We start from the raw sequence: 18255 nt of genomic DNA on the forward strand, positions 1-18255 counted from the left end.
AATAGCTATAGTAAAGTGTCTCTGAGTGTATACATTGAATCTAGTGCATGCATTTTAGTAATTCTGTGTCTTTTATTTCTGTTGGACTTGGGGCTGTACAGATATCCCTCTAGGTTAATATCTCACTGTCAAGGATGGTGCCCCATAGGGAAGTTCCGCCACTTCTTTCAGAAGTTCTTTCAGATCCTACCACTCACTGTCAAACATTGTGGCATCTTCTATTGGTTTTTCATTCCCTTTTATGTACCTTCTTTTTATTGTTTTTTTTTTCTTCTTCTTTATATGTTTTCCCTCTCTCTCCCCTGCTGTTCTTATTATCTTGAGTCCCACAGGTTCTCAGCTGTAGTCTTCTTTGTTTTCTATGTTTGCCTAGTAGCTCCTTTGACTCCTTCTCAGTATCTCTCGGATTCTCTTTCAGCACTTGCTTGCCCTCTAATCAATGCCTTTCTTGTTTAAAGCTATGGTGGTCTTTGGTTTGTCCTGTGAGCTATTTACCTTTTTGTGACAAGAAGGATGAATTGTCTTCTGCTTTTCCAGCAGACCTAAAGTGCTGCCATCCATCAACCTGGAGATGATTTCATGTATTTAGGATGTCAAGGGCTGGAACGATACTAATTAAAACAGTACTAGGCTGAAAAGTCCCAATGAGATTATGCTTATTCTCTGTGGAGCCCCTATCCCTAGCTAGTAGTATCTGTCAACAGACAAAATCAGTTTTAATAAACTTTATTATTATAAATGTAATCTTTCAAACATTTATGGGGAATGTGGATCTGCCAATGTTTTTCAAAGTACCAATAGGAAAAATATGTATTTATAATATTCTTTAATATAAACCAGCTGAGCTTTCATTCATGTGCCTGTGTATAATTGGTATGACTTAGAATTCTCTACACAGACATGTGTGACATAAACTGACTTTATTCCCAAAGTTAGAAAATATTATTCTAATCCTTCAACACCCAAATTGCTGAGATGAGACATTTTCTTTATTTGATCAATTTCCAATCAAATACTGAACTAGTTCAATGATTTCTGCAACATAATTTGGTTCTGAATATCTCAGTCTTTCTCAGTAATTATTCAGTCAAATTAAATTATAATCACTTATCAGTCAATGATCACAGCCTATGCTCTTATCTCTTCTTGGATATCGCCTCTGACCCTAAAACCCCCAAGGGGCCTTTCTCACTCTCATCACTCCGCTTGCCCCCCAGAAGCAAGAGCGGCATGGAAGGAAGATTCTGCTTGTACAACTAAAATGTTGTTGGTGGTTAAAAGATATCTCAGTCTTAACCTGGTTCCATTTCATATCTATCACCTCTCAAAGGTGAGCCATGCTCCATTCTTATCTTTGTGTGCAAGTCTTATGACACAATTTAAAACATCCAGTAAATCAGATGTGTGTCTTCTTTTTTACTAACCTCCTTTCTGCAAATTCTGAGAGCCAAGAGGTAATTGGAATGGGTATCTCCTTCTATTCTTTTTTTGGACACAGTAACCTGGGCTTCTTTATGTCCTGCTCATTTGGGGCACTCTAGTGAGCTCCTAGGCTTCAGATAAGAAGGTGCTAGTCTCTATATTCAACTATTCCAAACTCCAAAAACATATGTCCAGTGCCCAGAGGACACATGTAAAATAAAAATGCAGAATGTCTTGTGCAAAAATTATTAATAACTTCAGGATGGCTATCACAGAATATTAAACCACACTTCTGAATGCAACCCCTGCGTGATTGCATAAGTAGCACACCCATGATGCCAGCCCTGCGAGAGCTGCATTTCCTGCATTATCTAGAAGCTCCTCCAAAGAGTTGCTCTAAGAACAGCCCCTCACATATTCTTTTCTAGCCCATCTGGTTCATCCTCTCCCAAACCTGGACTTCATCTGAAAATTTCAAATGACAAACTGAGATTTCTTTGAAGTTGGATGGTGGAAATTAATGAAAATTGCTTTCAGAAATACACAGTCTTTATCTTGGGTATATTTGAAATACTTGACCATTTTTGTTATTGTTGTTGCTGTTGTTTAGTAAGCTAGTTTCTCTCCTTACTCCCTGGATACCATTACAGTCTCAGGATGAGATAGAGGCAGATACCATTTCAGTAAGCAATATCCTAGCCCTAGGGCAAAAGGAAGGAGGCAGACTATCTTTTCTAGTCCCATGGTTATGGGACAAAAATGGATATATAGAGAGAGAGAGAAAGAGAAAGGGGAATAGTCATAAGTATGTTCTAAACTCCTCTTTCCAGGTTTGCTTCAGAAAGAGGAAATAGAGTCTTCTGCCCTGCCCGCTGTTTGGAACTTGGGAACATGTGTAGAGCATCCCCACATATACTAGCATAGTCAGGAAGGAGGACTACAGACGTAACATCAAGACATAGTTCAGATTGCACACTGCATCAAATGTGATTTCTAGGTGGTGTGAACTTTAAGAGCTAGGGGACCTGTTATTGGGCTGAATATGATGGATGTGTGGGGAAAGTGGTGAAGTGATCCTGTTGCAGAGGCCGTAAGGTAGACAGGTAGGTCTTATGCCACACAGATGACATGGAAGGGACTCTGAGGGGCTTGTAGTGGCCACAAGAGAATAGAAAAGGCTAAATCAGTGTGGTAGGTCCAATAGGCCCTGATCGAGCCAAGAAAGAAAACAAGAGTTGATTGTTGTCAGGTATCAGTAGCAGATGACAACAAGTGTGCCATGTACAAGATCAGGTTACTATCTCTCAGGGGATATGAGCCAATACCACATCGAAGGACAGGCAGCAGACTGTGGATCAACTGTCCTTACTTCTACAACATCATATAGGCCTTTTTCCCATGAAGTAAGAGTCTGTTGTTAGAAAGAGAAGAGGGACAATATCTCAGATGCTCTCTTAGTATTTTGCCTAAAGAACTGAGTTATTCAAAAGAGATGCATTATAGTAGTCCTGATAGGCAGTTACATTTTAAATAGGATAAATACTGAAATGAGCAGGAACTTGTTTAAACTAGCATAAAAGGGGATATTGCTACTTAGCCCCAGCGCAAGGTACATCTAAATAAGGAACTATACAAGGTCAGGGACTGAGACATGAAAATATGTATGGGACAAATATTTCAAGCAGAGAGAAGAGCAAGTGCAAAAGGTCCTGAGATGGGGAAAATGACTGGAATGATCAAGAAATAGCAAGGGGGCTCAAGTGACTGGAGCGGGCTGATGTGAAGGAGTAATAGGAGGTGAAATTAGGGAAACAATGGGAGAACTCGATTCTAAAAAGCTTTGTGGGCCATTTGAGGAAACTGGATTTTATTCTAAGTGAGAATGCAAAACATTAGACGATTGGTTCATCGGGGTGACATGATCTGACTTTACACAGTAGGAGTTAAATAAGGAAAGAAGGAAAGAGATAGTTTAGGAAGATACCACAATAATCCAAATGAGATATACTGGTGGCTTGAACCAGGGTGATTATGATGAAGGAGTGAGAAACTTAACTTTGGGTATTTTAAGCTTGAGGTGCAGATCATGCATTCAGGTAATGACACAAATCTGAGATTCAGGAAAGAAGTCTGGAAATCTTCAACTTGCATATGGGATTTGACGCCATAAGACTACATGAGATTATCAAGCGAGTGAGTATGAGGAGAGAAAAAGAAGGCATCTAAGGACAGAGCCCTGGAGCAATTCTCTGTTTAGAAGCCAGGGAGATGAAGAGGAACCAAAGAAAGAGACACATAAAAGGTGTCCAGGAAAGTGAAAAGAAAGCTAAATGGAAGCTGGTGTCTTAGAAACCAAGTAAAGACAAACTTTCAAAGAGGAGAAAGATGGTATAATGCTGATAAGTCCAATAAGATAAAGACCAAGAACAGATTGTATTTAGCTACATGGAGGCCACTGGCAAACTTACCAAGATCAGTATTGGTACATGGCTGGAGGGGATCCAGGGGAAATAGAGGAGAAGGATTGGAAATGGTGGGTATACATCACTCAAGATATTTTGTTCTAAAGAGGATCAGAGAAATGAGGCAATAGCTAGTTAGATATATAGAGTCAAGAAATGGTTTTATTTTCAAGATCAGAGAAATGATAGCATAACTGTATGTTGATGAGAATAATTCAGTAGAGAGGGAAGTTTTTATGATGCCGAATAGAGAGAGGAGAATTGCTGGAAAGGGTTAGAGGAGATGGCATATATTGTACAAACAGAGGAGTTGGCTATAAAAAAATGCCCAGACAGTTCATCTACACAATGGAGAGAAGGCAAGTCTTGGCATGTTCACAATTTTCCAATATTCTATGAAGTATAACAAGAAGAGCCAATACTGTCATTTTTGTTATCAAGGTGAAGAAACCTGTAATAGTGATTTTCAAAGACCAAGAAGGCAATTTAGCATTGTCTCTAAGAGCACAGATTAAGTCAAAGAATGAGTCCAGCTCTGCCATTCTAAGCTCAATTTCTTGATCTGCAAAAAGTCATTGGGAGAATTAAGTGAGATATTGAGAGAGCTAAGCATAGTGTGGCAGAGCTCACTATGCATAATTGTAGTTGCTCAACATTATCCATGTCCTCTCTCCCTTGGCACAGTGCTTTCCTGTGTTTCCCAGTCATAGTTGCACATACATAGGATCATGTGACTGAGCTCCTTCCACATGAGTGTAAGAGGAGTGATAATCATCAGTTCCAGGCCTGGCCCACTGAAACCTCAATCACATTCTTCTTCTCATCTGCTGCCCTTATCATTCTGCCATCTGGATGCAGGGAATGTATTGAAGTACTCTGAGGCACTGGAAGATGGCAGAGCCACCAGTTGGAAATAGGTTGGGTGCCTTCTGACTTGATGTAAGCAAGAAATAAACTTTTATTACCTTAATCCACTAAGATTCTTGGCTTATTAGAGGGGCAAGAATTAATTCCTCTAATTAATACAATGAGCCCCTAGTAAATGTTAAATATCCCTATTAATGCTTTAGCCCAATATCACTTTAATTAATGATGGAGGTTCACAAACATCTAAGTTTTCTCATTCCTAGTTTAGTGCTTTTCTATATTATGTATTAGATTATCTATTTTTTGTCCACTGTGCATAAGAAGCCATTATTCCTTTCAGATTACAAGCCCTACTGTGTTAAAAAAAAAAAAAAAAAAGGCAAAGCAGAGTTATATCTTGTCGGAAACTCTGTCTATAAGCCATCTTAAGCAGCAAATGTTGCTTTGACTCTCTTCTTTCAAGTTGAAATGTAACTGAAAATAAATAATTGAGGTTATGTATCACTGAATAAATCAGTTTATAAGTATCTGATCTATTGATGCAGAATATCTGGCACTCTGAGATTTATATTGCAACTAGGTCACAAGTGAAAACATTTCCAGCTACCATCTCTAAACTTTACGTGGACAGACAGAGATTGATGTTTTTCAATAGCAAGATAGTAATTGCTATCTTAGAATTTCCTTAATTTCTCCAATTTAAAAGGAATCAAATTTTCTTTTTTATACCTTTCTGTTCATTTAATTGGACCATAACATTAGGAAAAACTCTTTAATATTCAAGAAGCATATCTCAAATAGCATCATGTCATGAATATTCCCCACTGTAAAGTCATACTTTTGCTTTGACCTTGTTGTCATTGTTTTGTTACATAAATTATTCAGCCTGGTATGTCTTATAGATTAAATACTCTGGAAACAAATTAAAAAGCATCCCAGTGGCTTAGAAATGTCAAGTAACGCTTCTTTTCTCTGAATACCTCTTGTAAAATGGGATAGTAAAAAATAACCCCACAAAAGTAGGCAAGATGATTTGTTAAGAGATCAAATTGTATACATATGTAACTAACCTGCACATTGTGCACATGTACCCTAAAACTTAAAGTATAATAATAATAAAAGAAAAGAAAAAAAAAGAAATCAAATTGCCAACTGAAATAAGCATCTCTGCTTCTTAAAACAAATCTTATAACTTGCTTTTCATTGTTGAATTCGAACAGGGATATGCAACTTGCCCATTGATGTGTAGAGTAGAGAAAGAAATCCTCCTTATCCTGACCCAATACCACAGGCCTTTTATAATTAGGAAATGAGGCTGAAAGAGGACACATTTTCCTCAGAAGGTAGAATGCTCAAAGCTTCCTTTGCCCACGGAAGAGAGTTCCCAGGAAGACAATAGAGTTCCTTAGCCGAGCTTTCAACTATAGAATGGGCTGCTATACTATCAGTTATGACTAATGGAAGTTTTCACCTAGAAGCTATTAATAGATAACCAATCACGGCAGAAGGTAGAAAAAGACTTCTTAAACAGAAGGCTTATTCACTTATTTTTAAAAATCCTCTATTAAGCAACTAATCTGAGAATACTCGTTGAGAATACAAATATAAAAAGACAATATCTCTTGAGAAGCTACTAACACTCCCAAAATATTTTCCCTGTACCAGGGGTTGTTCCGATTTTATAGGTATTAACTCATTTAATTGTCACAACAACCCTATAAAAGTGGTCTTATTATCATATTTATTTTATAAACAATAAAACTGAGGCCCAGAGAGATTAAGAAACTTGCCTGAGTCACATAGACTGCACATGAGAAGGAGTTTCAATGCAGGCAACCTGACTCCAGAATTTGAGCTTCATACCCAGCTGCCTCTGTCCATGAGGCTCCAGGGCCCAGCAGCTTACCAGGAGTGACAGCTGAGACATCCACAATTACCCTGTGATAAGGGCAAGAGCAAAAGCATGCACAAAGTACAGGCGTACACCTGTTGATATGGTTTGGCTCTGTTTCTCCACCCAAATCTCATCTCAAATTGTAATGCCCAGATGTCGGGGTAAGGACCTGGTGGGAGGTGACTGAATTATGGGACAGACTTCCCTCTTGCTGTTCTTGTGACTGTGAGTTCTCAGGAGATCTGGTCATTTGAAAGTGTGTGGCACTTCTCGCTTTTCTCTCTCTCTCCTGCTCCATCATGGTAAGATGTGTTTGTTTCCCCTTCACCTTCTGCCATGATTGTAAGTTTCCTGAGGCCTCTTAGTCATGCTTCCTGGTAAGCCTGCAGAACTGTGAGTCAATTAAACCTCTTTTCTTCATAAATTACCCAGTCTCAGGTAGTTCTTTATAGCAGCGTGAAAACGGACTAATACACCTGTCTAGGGTGTATTTTTCAGGGTGCTTTTAAATCTGTATATTTAATTTTAAGACAGACTGGCTACAAGATAGAGGGAACAAAAGATAATTGATTTTTGACTTATGCAATTTGTCCTAGACTTATAAGATAGCACTGTTCTTGGACAGAGGAGATCCCAAATAGAGCCCCTCCACATGTGAAAAAGGGTATCCAGCCTTCTCACCTCATAACACCACTCCTGTATTTTGTAAAAGCATGTTACGGTGCAAAAAAGTCTGTAATGAACACTGACTGGTGCCAGTCAAGCCAGAGCTCTTTCCCCCAAGATAAGGAGAAACAGGGCATGACTGTAGGATTAAAAAAATAATAATAATTAGTTTAAGCTTTGAGGGTCATTTTCACATTAAAATGAATTGATGTGAAGATCACAAAGATCAGCCATATAGAAAATGACCTATCAGATGCTCCAAAAAAACTGATTCTCCTAAAATCCAGTTGATTCTGAGGTTGTTTATGACCAGCATGCCTGTAAAAGGTAAAACCTGCAAAGCCCATCCAATAAGTGCAGCTTCAATAAATATTTCTAATAAATTTATGTTCCACCATTCTCTTTTGCAAGCCCATTATATACCATGATAAAGATTGAGATGTATTCAATTCTTTTAAAAGCTGGTTCCTTTTTAAAGGCGGCTCTGGGTAGTTTTGATGTAGAGGTACAGGCAACAAGTTTGTTGGGCTTTTTTTGCTTCACAAATAAACCTTTCCATTTAAGAATAATAATTACCATGGTAACTCTAACAGCTTAAGAATCATTCAGGCATGCAGTTCCTAGGGAGAGAGAGAAAAAAAACTCAGCATTTCTGAAGCTTGTTTAACCCTTCAAGATTCAGTGTCCATTTCTTTGGCCGTCAATTTGGTTTAACCTTTCTGTCGAAATGTGTAAGAAATCTTTCCACTGGAGGCATCAGGAGGAGATGAAAATGAACAGAATCAGAAATGATACATTAAATATTAATCTAATCTTATTTAAAGAAGTACACACCAAATATTGCATTTGAAATAGCGTTTGCCTCCGACACAAGCAGCACTCTCTTGCATATCTCAGTTCTGAGAGGAGGGTGTGACTAATAAACAACACTGTCATTATACAGTCAATGGGGATGTTGTACTGAGAGCCATTCAGACTTTTCTTTTTCCTCATGTAGCATAAAACTCAGACCGTGTAGGAATTGAACAACCTTGATGGCATAATTTGCCTGTAACTGTACCTCAGGAGCAGAAGTCTGAAGATGGACCGGGTTTTGTGACTTTTCTGTCTGCCTTTTATTCTTGCCCCCCTCTGCCCAATGGCATTTTGCCTGCAGTGCCAAATTTGAGAGCTAAATTAAAACCTGAAATGTATGCAGCAAGTGCACTTTAATTAGGAGCAAATATATACCTCCTAGAAAAGTACGAGTCATACTGAATAAACACTGAACTGGATTTTCACAACCATGTTAAAATAATGAACTCTCAGGTTACCTAATAGGCTGCACAAAATCTTAGAAAATACTTCATATTCTTGCTAGCATTGCCTTTTAGTGGTTAGGAGGCATTCTTACTCTAAATCTCTCCCTAGTAAATACTGCATTCTGTTGGTACATTTACTAAATCAGAGTAATATCAGAGGAAGAAATGGAAAATTATACTGTTCATGTACAAATGCATTCGTCTTGCCTCCAAGTAAACCTAAGCTTGATTCATGAATCTGTGATTAATATCTCAGAATACACACACACACATTTATATATTACATTAATACATATAAATGTATACATCCATAAATATATATATTCACTTATTTTATTCCATTATTTATAATGTTATTATATAATTTACATTGTATTGTCTATTATCAGTATAGCTGATCTGTTGAATTTTTTTTTCTGTCAGGAGGATTACTTCTTTTCGTATGCCCATTAAAATTTAAAGAAAAAGGTCCACCGCTTAGTAAGCCAGAAGTACTTTCAGAATTATTTAGTCCATATTCCTCATATCAATGGAGACAGGAAAAGGGCAGGTAAAAGATGGAGAAATCCAATATGAGTTCACTCTTCTAACAAAGATTTGATGATGATGATGATGATGATTAATGTTATTATCATTACTATTATTATTTTCTGAACATCCCCTTCCTCTAGCTATCCTCTCCAGAAAAGAAAGAGAAAACTTATGAAGAAGAATCACCAGGCAATTTTCCCCCCACAGCCCTTTTATCTTCCCATCAAATCTTGATGCTCATATAGAGCAATGAGCCTCTGAAAATAATGATTTGTGGCCTCGGTAACTGAAGGCAATAAGCAATATAACCATTGCCGAATCTCGTCATGGGAATGAAATAAACTTCTGTCACTACCTTTTATCTTTTTTTCCTATTCTTTTATACCTTCAAATCATTCTTCATTTTCCAGCCTGTAGCATTGCACTTCATTATTGTTATTATTATTTTACAAAAGTGTTGTGCCAGGTCCATAGCCAGAGGAAAAGCCTGCAGTAAACTAAGGAAGATTCTTTTTCAAAGCTGTTTTAGGTGAGCTTTTTTGCCTTCCATTGGTTTGGGTCTAGGAGGTTTAAATGGGACTGCATACATGACACCATCTCACACAGTATTAATCTTCATGTTGAGATGAAGATGGTCTAAAAGCAGCACCTTCCACAAATGACACCAAGGTGCCTTTAGGTGGTATTCAATTTTTCTTGCCAACTCTTAGCCCTCCCCTACACACATCTAGCTTGAATTACCAAGAAAGGTGGTATTTTCAGATTCCCTTTTCTTCTCTCTGTCATAGTGCCTTAACTTCCAGCATTAGAGGTCCCTTCTGAGTATGATACCATTTTTTTTATGGCAAGGCTTCATTTCTTTAAATGTAAATGTCCCAGACAGATAAAAAGGCATTAAGCTAGTTATGTCTGAGTCCACATGAATGGCTCCATCTGAACTCATTTTCCTCTCCTGACATACAGCTTAAACAGAGCACAAGGGAATAGTATTTTATTACTAGAAAAAAAAATAGGAAGGCTCTTGTGGCTATTTTAGAGCACTGGGCATTTTCATGGGAAGGCATGGTTAGGTAAAAAACCTTCATGAGAACTACAGAGGAATTATGGAGATGATATTTATAAGCAAAGAGAAAAGAGGCCTAGAAAGGAGATGAGAGATGGAACTACAGAAGCTCAGTTTCTTATTCTGTTACCGAGATCCACAGGATAACTCAGGACACTATAGAAAAACTTTGGGAATGTAAATTTGAACTAAAACTATTTTGTGCCCTTTAAACCCCTTAACCTAATAATCACATCTCTGAAATGATTTCTAGCTTATTGGAAATACAAGTCTATTGTTATGTCTTAGGGCATGTATTAAATATGTATAATAACTGTACCATCATACTGGTGTTGAGGATTTATCAACTTTTTCTTTTGTTTCCACCTGACTGGCTTCCCTGAAGTTAATGGGGGCTCTATGATCCAAAGTTTTCTGTAGGCAAAAAGAGTCAATAATCAGACCCAGATAATTTAATAATTTTCTACTCTAGGGAAATCATTTAGCTTTCTTCAACTGTGTACTGAAGAGATGATGATGGTACAATTGAAGCAAGTAATAGAACATTATATTATCATACAATCTATTCGTTTTGAGGATAGTTGTGGACAGGCATTCTGGTAAGACAACTGGATAAAAATACATTTTAAAAAGAAAAGGTAAGAAATCGGGTAAACAATATATGGAAACTCCTATACTATCTCTGCAACTTTTCTGTAAACCTCAAATTCAAGCAAAATAAAAAGTTAAAATCTCAGGAAAGAAGGAAAATAAGATGGAGATGGAGACATAAGAGAAGGAAAGAAAGACCACAGTATTAGGGTGAAAAGTGAGGAAGCATGGGCAATGTTCAATGACTTCTCACTCTCTGCCAGGCACTGTTCTGGCTACCTTATAATTTTTGCTCATTAATTCTGACATAATTCTTATGAGTAGATATTATTATTCTCATTTTTAAATTAAACTAATTAGGATTCTAGAGGATAAAAAATGTATCAAGACTAAACAAACAGGAAGTGCCCTAGCTAGAATTTGACTCAATTTGTCTCCTATTTCAAATACTCTGACTTTTCCTGTGGTCCATTTTCACCTGTTTTTACCCCCTTGTGGACTTTTCTTTTGCCACACAGCTTTTTGATAGACAGGTATCCAATCAAATCCTCATCCTATTCAGTTGATCTAATTTTTTCTGTGGCATAAAATATGCTTTCCTTGTGAAACACCCAGGTCTGTGTTTAACTTTGTAAGGCAATGAGTTCAAGAAAAACCCAGCTGAGGTACCCAACCCTCAATGCTGTGATAGTTGCATTTTATATCAAATAGTCCTCTAATATTCTCTTTGACAAGTAGAATCCACACTCCCTCATGTTAAATTGTTAATGGCTTCCCTTGTGGTTGGCTGTTCTGATTTCATCATAATTTAGACTCCTCATTTTATGTTGGCAAAATTGTCTAGAATAACATCACAGCCCTTGGCTATAAGCCCTTGATGTGCCCAAGAAACAAAAGTGTATGCTCCCATAAGGACATCACTTGCTTTCTTGCTTTCAGTCTTTTTCTCTCACTCCCTGGCTGTTTGGTTTTTGTCATGTTTTCTCTGGCTTTTCTTTTCCCCCATTCTGCTTGTAACGTTTCTATTGTTCCGTAAAGCATACTCCTAGTAAATCAGTAACATATCCATGTTATTTTTTGGCAGATATTCCAAAAGGATGTATCTGATCTGAAAATCTTTAGTTGCAATTGAGTTATGTGTTTCATTTTAAATTTGTACATCTTTGTTCTGTAAATGTTAGGTATCTCGATCTTTGGAAACAGGGAAAAATATCAACACAGTGCCTTTCCCTTCTGGTGCTGTAGTTTTGTTTTGTTTGTTTGTTTGTTTGTTTTTGTTTTTTAATGCTTGAAGGATTCTGTTTAGACCATGACCTTGTTTCAATTTGAGTATACAAATTCATCCACTTTTCGTAACAAGCATCCATACTCTGGCATGACCTTCTATAAAATGGCAGGAAGTACTACGCATTCCTCTCAACATTCTTTCAAAGGTTTAAGTTCCTAAAGTTTTTGTTGTTGTTGTTGTTGTTGTTGTTGTTAATCTCCAGATGTCCTGGTAACTACTGGAGATGATGCAGGGAATTCTAAAATTCTATCCTTTTAAAACACAGATTAACAGTGTTCTTCTCAGACCCAAGATGTATAAACCCACATGCCATACTTAGAAACAAAAATAAAACAAAACAGAAAAACATAAAATAAAAGTAGAGGAAATTTTGCCGTTCCTTCTTTCAACCAGTGTATTTGTGATGACCAGGCATATTTCCATCAAAAGACCCCTCATATCTATTTCCCCACAGAAATGCATGTTGTGGAGTTCTGTTTAATAGCACACCTAGAAGGGCATAGGGCAAGGCCATGGTTAATTAGTCCTATAGGTAGGGTGACCATACAACTCATCCTCCAAATCAGGACATTTTGACAGTAAAACTAAAAGTTATTAATAACAGGTGCCAGAAAAACAAGGAAAACAAGTAACAAACGGGGATAAACATCCAAGTAGGCTGAGATGTATTTTCACTTCATTGTCTGATGTAATTATTAATACTATCTCCTTTCACTCTCAAATTGTCCCCATTCTGGGTAATATGAGTAGTTCCCAATCAGTTTGGTCTCAAGACTACATTAACCTATTAAAAATTAGTTAGGACCCCAAATGGCTTCCATTTATGTGGGTCATATCTCTTAGTATTTACATGTTATAAATTAAAACTGAAAAAGATTAAAAATAGGTATTAACTTTTTAGCAATAAAATTGCTGTATATGTTCACATAAATAATACATTTTGCAAACTTTCTTTCCCAAAACCAACAGTGAGAAGGGTGACGTTGTTTAATATTTTTGCAAATCTCTTTAATGACTGACCTAATAGATAGCTGAATTCCCATGTTTGCTTCACAATTCAATCTGTTGTGATAGAATGCGTTACGCAGCTTCTGGCAAACTCTCATCAGAAAATGAGAGTAAAAAAAGCAAATAACATCTTGGTATTATTGTGAAATAGTTTTGGCTTCACAGATTCCCTGACTATACTTTGAGAGCTTCTGGGTTACACCATCTCTCTATTCAGGAGTAAAAGAACACTTTTTCATGGAGCTTCCGAGAGCTGGCAAAACAACGCCTGCCTTTTCTCCTTGTTTTCTCTGTTTAGAACACACTCCTGCCTCATCTTCAGTGGCTACATCCTTTTTATCTTTCATGTTTTAATTTTAATGTCGTTTCCTACAGATAGTCTTCCCTGACCCCCTGGAGACTAGGTCAGATTTTTTTTTTTTTTTTTTTTGAGATGCAGTCACGCTCTGTCACCCAGGCTAGAGTGCAGTGGTGCGATCTCAGCTCGCTGCAACCTCCACCTCCCAGGTTCAAGCAATTCTCCTGTCTCAGCCTCGCAAGTAGCTGAGACTACATGAGCCACCATGCCTGGCTAATTTTTGTATTTTTAGTAGAGACAGGGTTTCACCATATTGGTCAGGCTGGTCTTGAACTCCTGACCTCAGGTGATCCACCTGCCTCAGCCTCCCAAAGTGCTGGGATTACAGGTGTGAGCCACCACGCACAGCAGGCTAGGTGAGATTCTTTTGCTATCTGTTCTAAAAGAGTATAGTGCTTTCTTTATCATAGTACTTATCATAATTCAATGTCATTGATTGTAGAAATATCTGTCTACTTCATTCACAGACGGTAAGTCTCAAAATGGTGAGGATGCATCTATGTTTCTAAATACATACTGTGTTCCTACTACCAGAATAGTGCTTGACACAGAAGAAAAGCTTAATAAATATTTGATGTTCAGCTTGCTTGTTGAATAAACCAATTAAGCATATTCATAACATTTATACACTTAAAGGCAGAGCCTCTGTTTGTGACTGGCCAGAGATGAGGCTACTGTCTCTAAGAGAATATAATTAAATGTCTGGCATAGATCTCATAATCTTAGTTTAAATTGCACGGAAAACTGAGAAACAGATCTAATTATAATTAGTACAAATAAAAGCAGCCCAAAGGCTGAAACAGTGATAAGACCTGTGCTACTCCAGAAACTTTTTATGAATATAAAGCAGCTTGACTGTAATATGTGCACATTACTTGTCTCATATTACATGGTCCTTTAGCATCTCATCCTCAGTGAACTCTTCTGCTTCTGAATTTCTGTACTACTGAATGTTTTATAAATGTAAGGTCCTTTTCATAGTGACCATACACTGTCATTACGTTTCCTGATCTCTGTCATATTCTTTATTAGATGATAAATTTGAAAGCTTATACTCCATGGCTTGTAACTTTTCCTCTTCCCATAAAACCTGTGTAGGGCAACATCTTGCAGATAGTAAGCACTGACATGTAGGTGTACATGATGTGGAGATATGCATTGGAACATTAATTGCCTCGATTTTACCTCATTAAAAAAAGCAAAAACTTTTTTTTTTATGTGGAGTACATAAAAGTTCGAAGGTAAAAAATCCTAATCTTGAAACCCTGCTATGTCTCCTGACTGGAACCCTTTGTGATGAATACCTAACCTTTAGCAACTTTGATACCCATGGGTATTCACAAAGGAACAGAGCTCCAACTGTACAGTACATTCTCAGCCTCGGGGTTTAGCCCATCTCATCCTCTTTGAGTTATGGGTCCCTGTTCTTTTACTCAGATTTATGAATTCAGAGAGCATCATAGGAGTCAGGTACAGCACATAAATCAAATAACACAGGCACATAGGACAAGCTGCAGAATTATCATCGTCCCTTTCTACACTTCACAATGTCAGCGAGGATATGTCTAGTAGCTTAGTAGCTTGAAACAGTTAACCTAAGTGCTTAGCTCATTGTGTGGGTTTCATTTGGGCACAAGAAAAATACTAGCTTCATATATTTCGGCACTTGATGATAAATTTATAATCTAAATGCATAATATATAACATGTGATACTATTTGCTAGAAAATGGTGTTGGATTAGACAGTCTCCAAGGTTTCTTGTAGTTCTGAAATTCTATAATTCAATGAGCTTATATTTTAAAGGTTTTATATTGTCTGATAACAAGGACCCTTTTAATGATTTTTAATGTTTGTGATGAGACCATTAAAAACATTTTCTCCCACCAAAAACAATAATATTTAGTGTTTTTCGATTGGTCTCTAAAATATCAGTCTTCACTGTTCAGGGAATAAACAGTGATGTGTCAAATAAACCATTATCTTTATACTAACAGACTTTGAATACTCTATATCAAAATGACTCCACAAGTTACTGGTTTTCCAAAGACTTGTGCTCCCACCTATGGGTTTAGAGCAGTTGCTAGGAACTAGTTTTACAGACAGTGTTTATAAATCTGATTTCCCCTTGCATCAATATGGGGGGGGGTGAGGCACTAGTAAAATTTGGACATAAAGGACATATATCATTTCTAGTACTAGCCTATGTAAAATTCCCATATGATCATTCATGCTCTGTTTCTTAGAGCAATCGCTGAAACCACACAATGAAGATAATGAAGCCACCATTATCCTGGGGCCCTTGAATGGAACAGAGTATTCTTCCCTTTCTATCAACAACGTGTCCCATCCCAATAATTAATTATTCATATAATTATTTATATATTCATATAATATATTTATATGAATAATTATTGATAATTATATGAATAATTATTATTCATATAATAATTTATATGAATGGGAAGTATCCTTCCATTTCATAAACCACTGATACTTTGGAATTTATTACTTATACAGCAGGTATTACTAATGTAGCTAGAACAATTGAGCTTATACTACTTCTTTCAAAAGAAACTACTACTTTCAAAACAAACAAACAAACAAAAAGCACTATTTTTTTTAGAACTTTAAAGAATGTTTTATTTCTCCTTCCATGAATCTTGACACAGAAACACATCTATGAAAAGCAAAAGGATGTGTTTTGGTTTAAAAGTGTGAAATTTTGTTTTTGTTTACTATAAGTGCCTGAAACATATTTTTAACAGTCTAAATATAATTTAATGTCTATAGAAAATGAGGTCATATAGAAATAGGTATTCTACCCCATCCATGATAATTTTTTTTTAATACCTTTAGCAGAATTAGACACAGAATAGGTCTCGTGTGCTCGGAAGTGACTACATTTCCCCCCAGGATCTTTCTGTTATTTCAATTAAACCAACTGATATTTCCAGGTTAGTAAAACTGAAATCTAGGATAACAGTTCCCCTTGTCACATTTTTCTTATAAAAGGTGAAAAATAACTTTTTGAATGCTCTATTTTTAACTGGACAAAAATGTTTACACCCGCCTGGAGAGGTGAAGCCCCTCCTCAATTCTACTTGGGTTTGAGTGCCTGCACCAGTACTCGTCATGTTTTTCCTCCTTTGCTGAGGTCGTCTTGAGCCCACTGTTACAGCTCTATAGTAGTTCCGCTTCCCTCTGCTTTTATCCTCACTCAAAATTTCCCAGGAATGATCTACCCTCATATTTGTGGATTTTCTAAAGGAAATTTTCTAAACACATACTACTCCTCCTAGCATGCCAGAATCTTTGGGATTTAGTACCTCTTTCATTTGAGTTATTCCTTTTATAGAATTTTATCTATACTCAATTTTATCTATACTGTCATATTTGCTTTATTACCCTCTAATCTCAAGCTCACTTTTTTATTGGCTGTACTTTGTGCTGCAATTTATAGAAAATAAAGTCACTACATAGCATTTTTAGACCTCAAGTCAATTATTTTTTTTCTTGTGAGCACTTTGTTATTCTTGTATCCATATTGTATGATAGTGTTAAACTATACAGTTTCTTCTGAGAATTCATGGGACAGTTTGTCAAATGTTTGAAGAAATCAATTGTTCAACATGTTTTCCCTGAAATATCAACCTGTTGATTATCTCTTGAAGAGAAACTGAAGTTGTTTCAACTTGAACTACCAACTTTGAGATTCTTCTTTTATATCTTAGAATACATGTGTTTATTACTAATGATCACCATATACTTTTTTGAAACCTGTTTACTACCCAATTAATATTGAATTCATGTTCCTGAATTTCTATATTTTGCTTGTTAGGAGATTTGGATATTTATCCATTTCTAGTCTTCTGACACTGTTTCCATTTTTCATTTCTCGCCATAATTAATTCCAATGGCTGTGAAATTATATGCAACTTCATATAAAAATTAATCTGAATTCAGTGTTTTCTTCCTATATTTGACTATCTTGTCAAGAATTCCTTGTACCTAATCCTGACATTATCTGAGCAACAATTTGAAGGCCTGATTCTTAGATGAAAGTAAGAATTTGAGTGAGTTGTTTCTCCTCCTTTTTTATCATCTTTCCCAACAATAAGCCTATTTTTTCCTTGTCAACCTTCCTGGTTGGATGATAACTGTAAAAAGCACTATTTTGGATTGATGTTGATATGGATATTAAACAGGTCATTTGGTGTTTTAGTGAAATGTACATTACTGTGCTAGTTTCAGAATACTTTTTTGCACCCTTTGTTGTTTATGGTTTTTTTCTACCAATTGTTCATATGCTTTTAAAGTTTCAGTTCACGTGAAAGCTTTTTTTAAAAAACATTATACTGATTTAATGAAGAGATTTTTGGAAGCCTAGAAGTTAAATGACAAAATAATGCAACAAGCAAAGCTGTGTGTTTAGAATGCCAAAGAGGGAAAGAAATCCTTTAAAATCCATTATCCTGACCCTTGTTTGGGTTTTACTTGTATCCTTCTTTAAAACAATCTCACTCCATATGTGTTCACATAAGTATTCTGGGTGGTTATGCCCACAAGTGTGCATACCTGAGAATTTCAGGAGTAAAGGTGAGTTTCAATTACAATGGTGCTTGATTAGCACCTACCTGCTTTTCATTTTCCTTGCCTTTTTCAGTTTCCACAAAATTTCTACCACAAAAGTTTACCTGATTTCGGATCAAAACCTTGAAAAAGATTATGTTGTAAAGTTTCTGAGGTAAGCTTAGGTAGGGTCTTTAAATTTGATACCTTTCAAAGATCTTCCCAAGATCTAGA

This window comes from Pongo pygmaeus, chromosome 15 (assembly GCF_028885625.2).
Source record: "Pongo pygmaeus isolate AG05252 chromosome 15, NHGRI_mPonPyg2-v2.0_pri, whole genome shotgun sequence".
Taxonomy (NCBI): domain Eukaryota; kingdom Metazoa; phylum Chordata; class Mammalia; order Primates; family Hominidae; genus Pongo; species Pongo pygmaeus.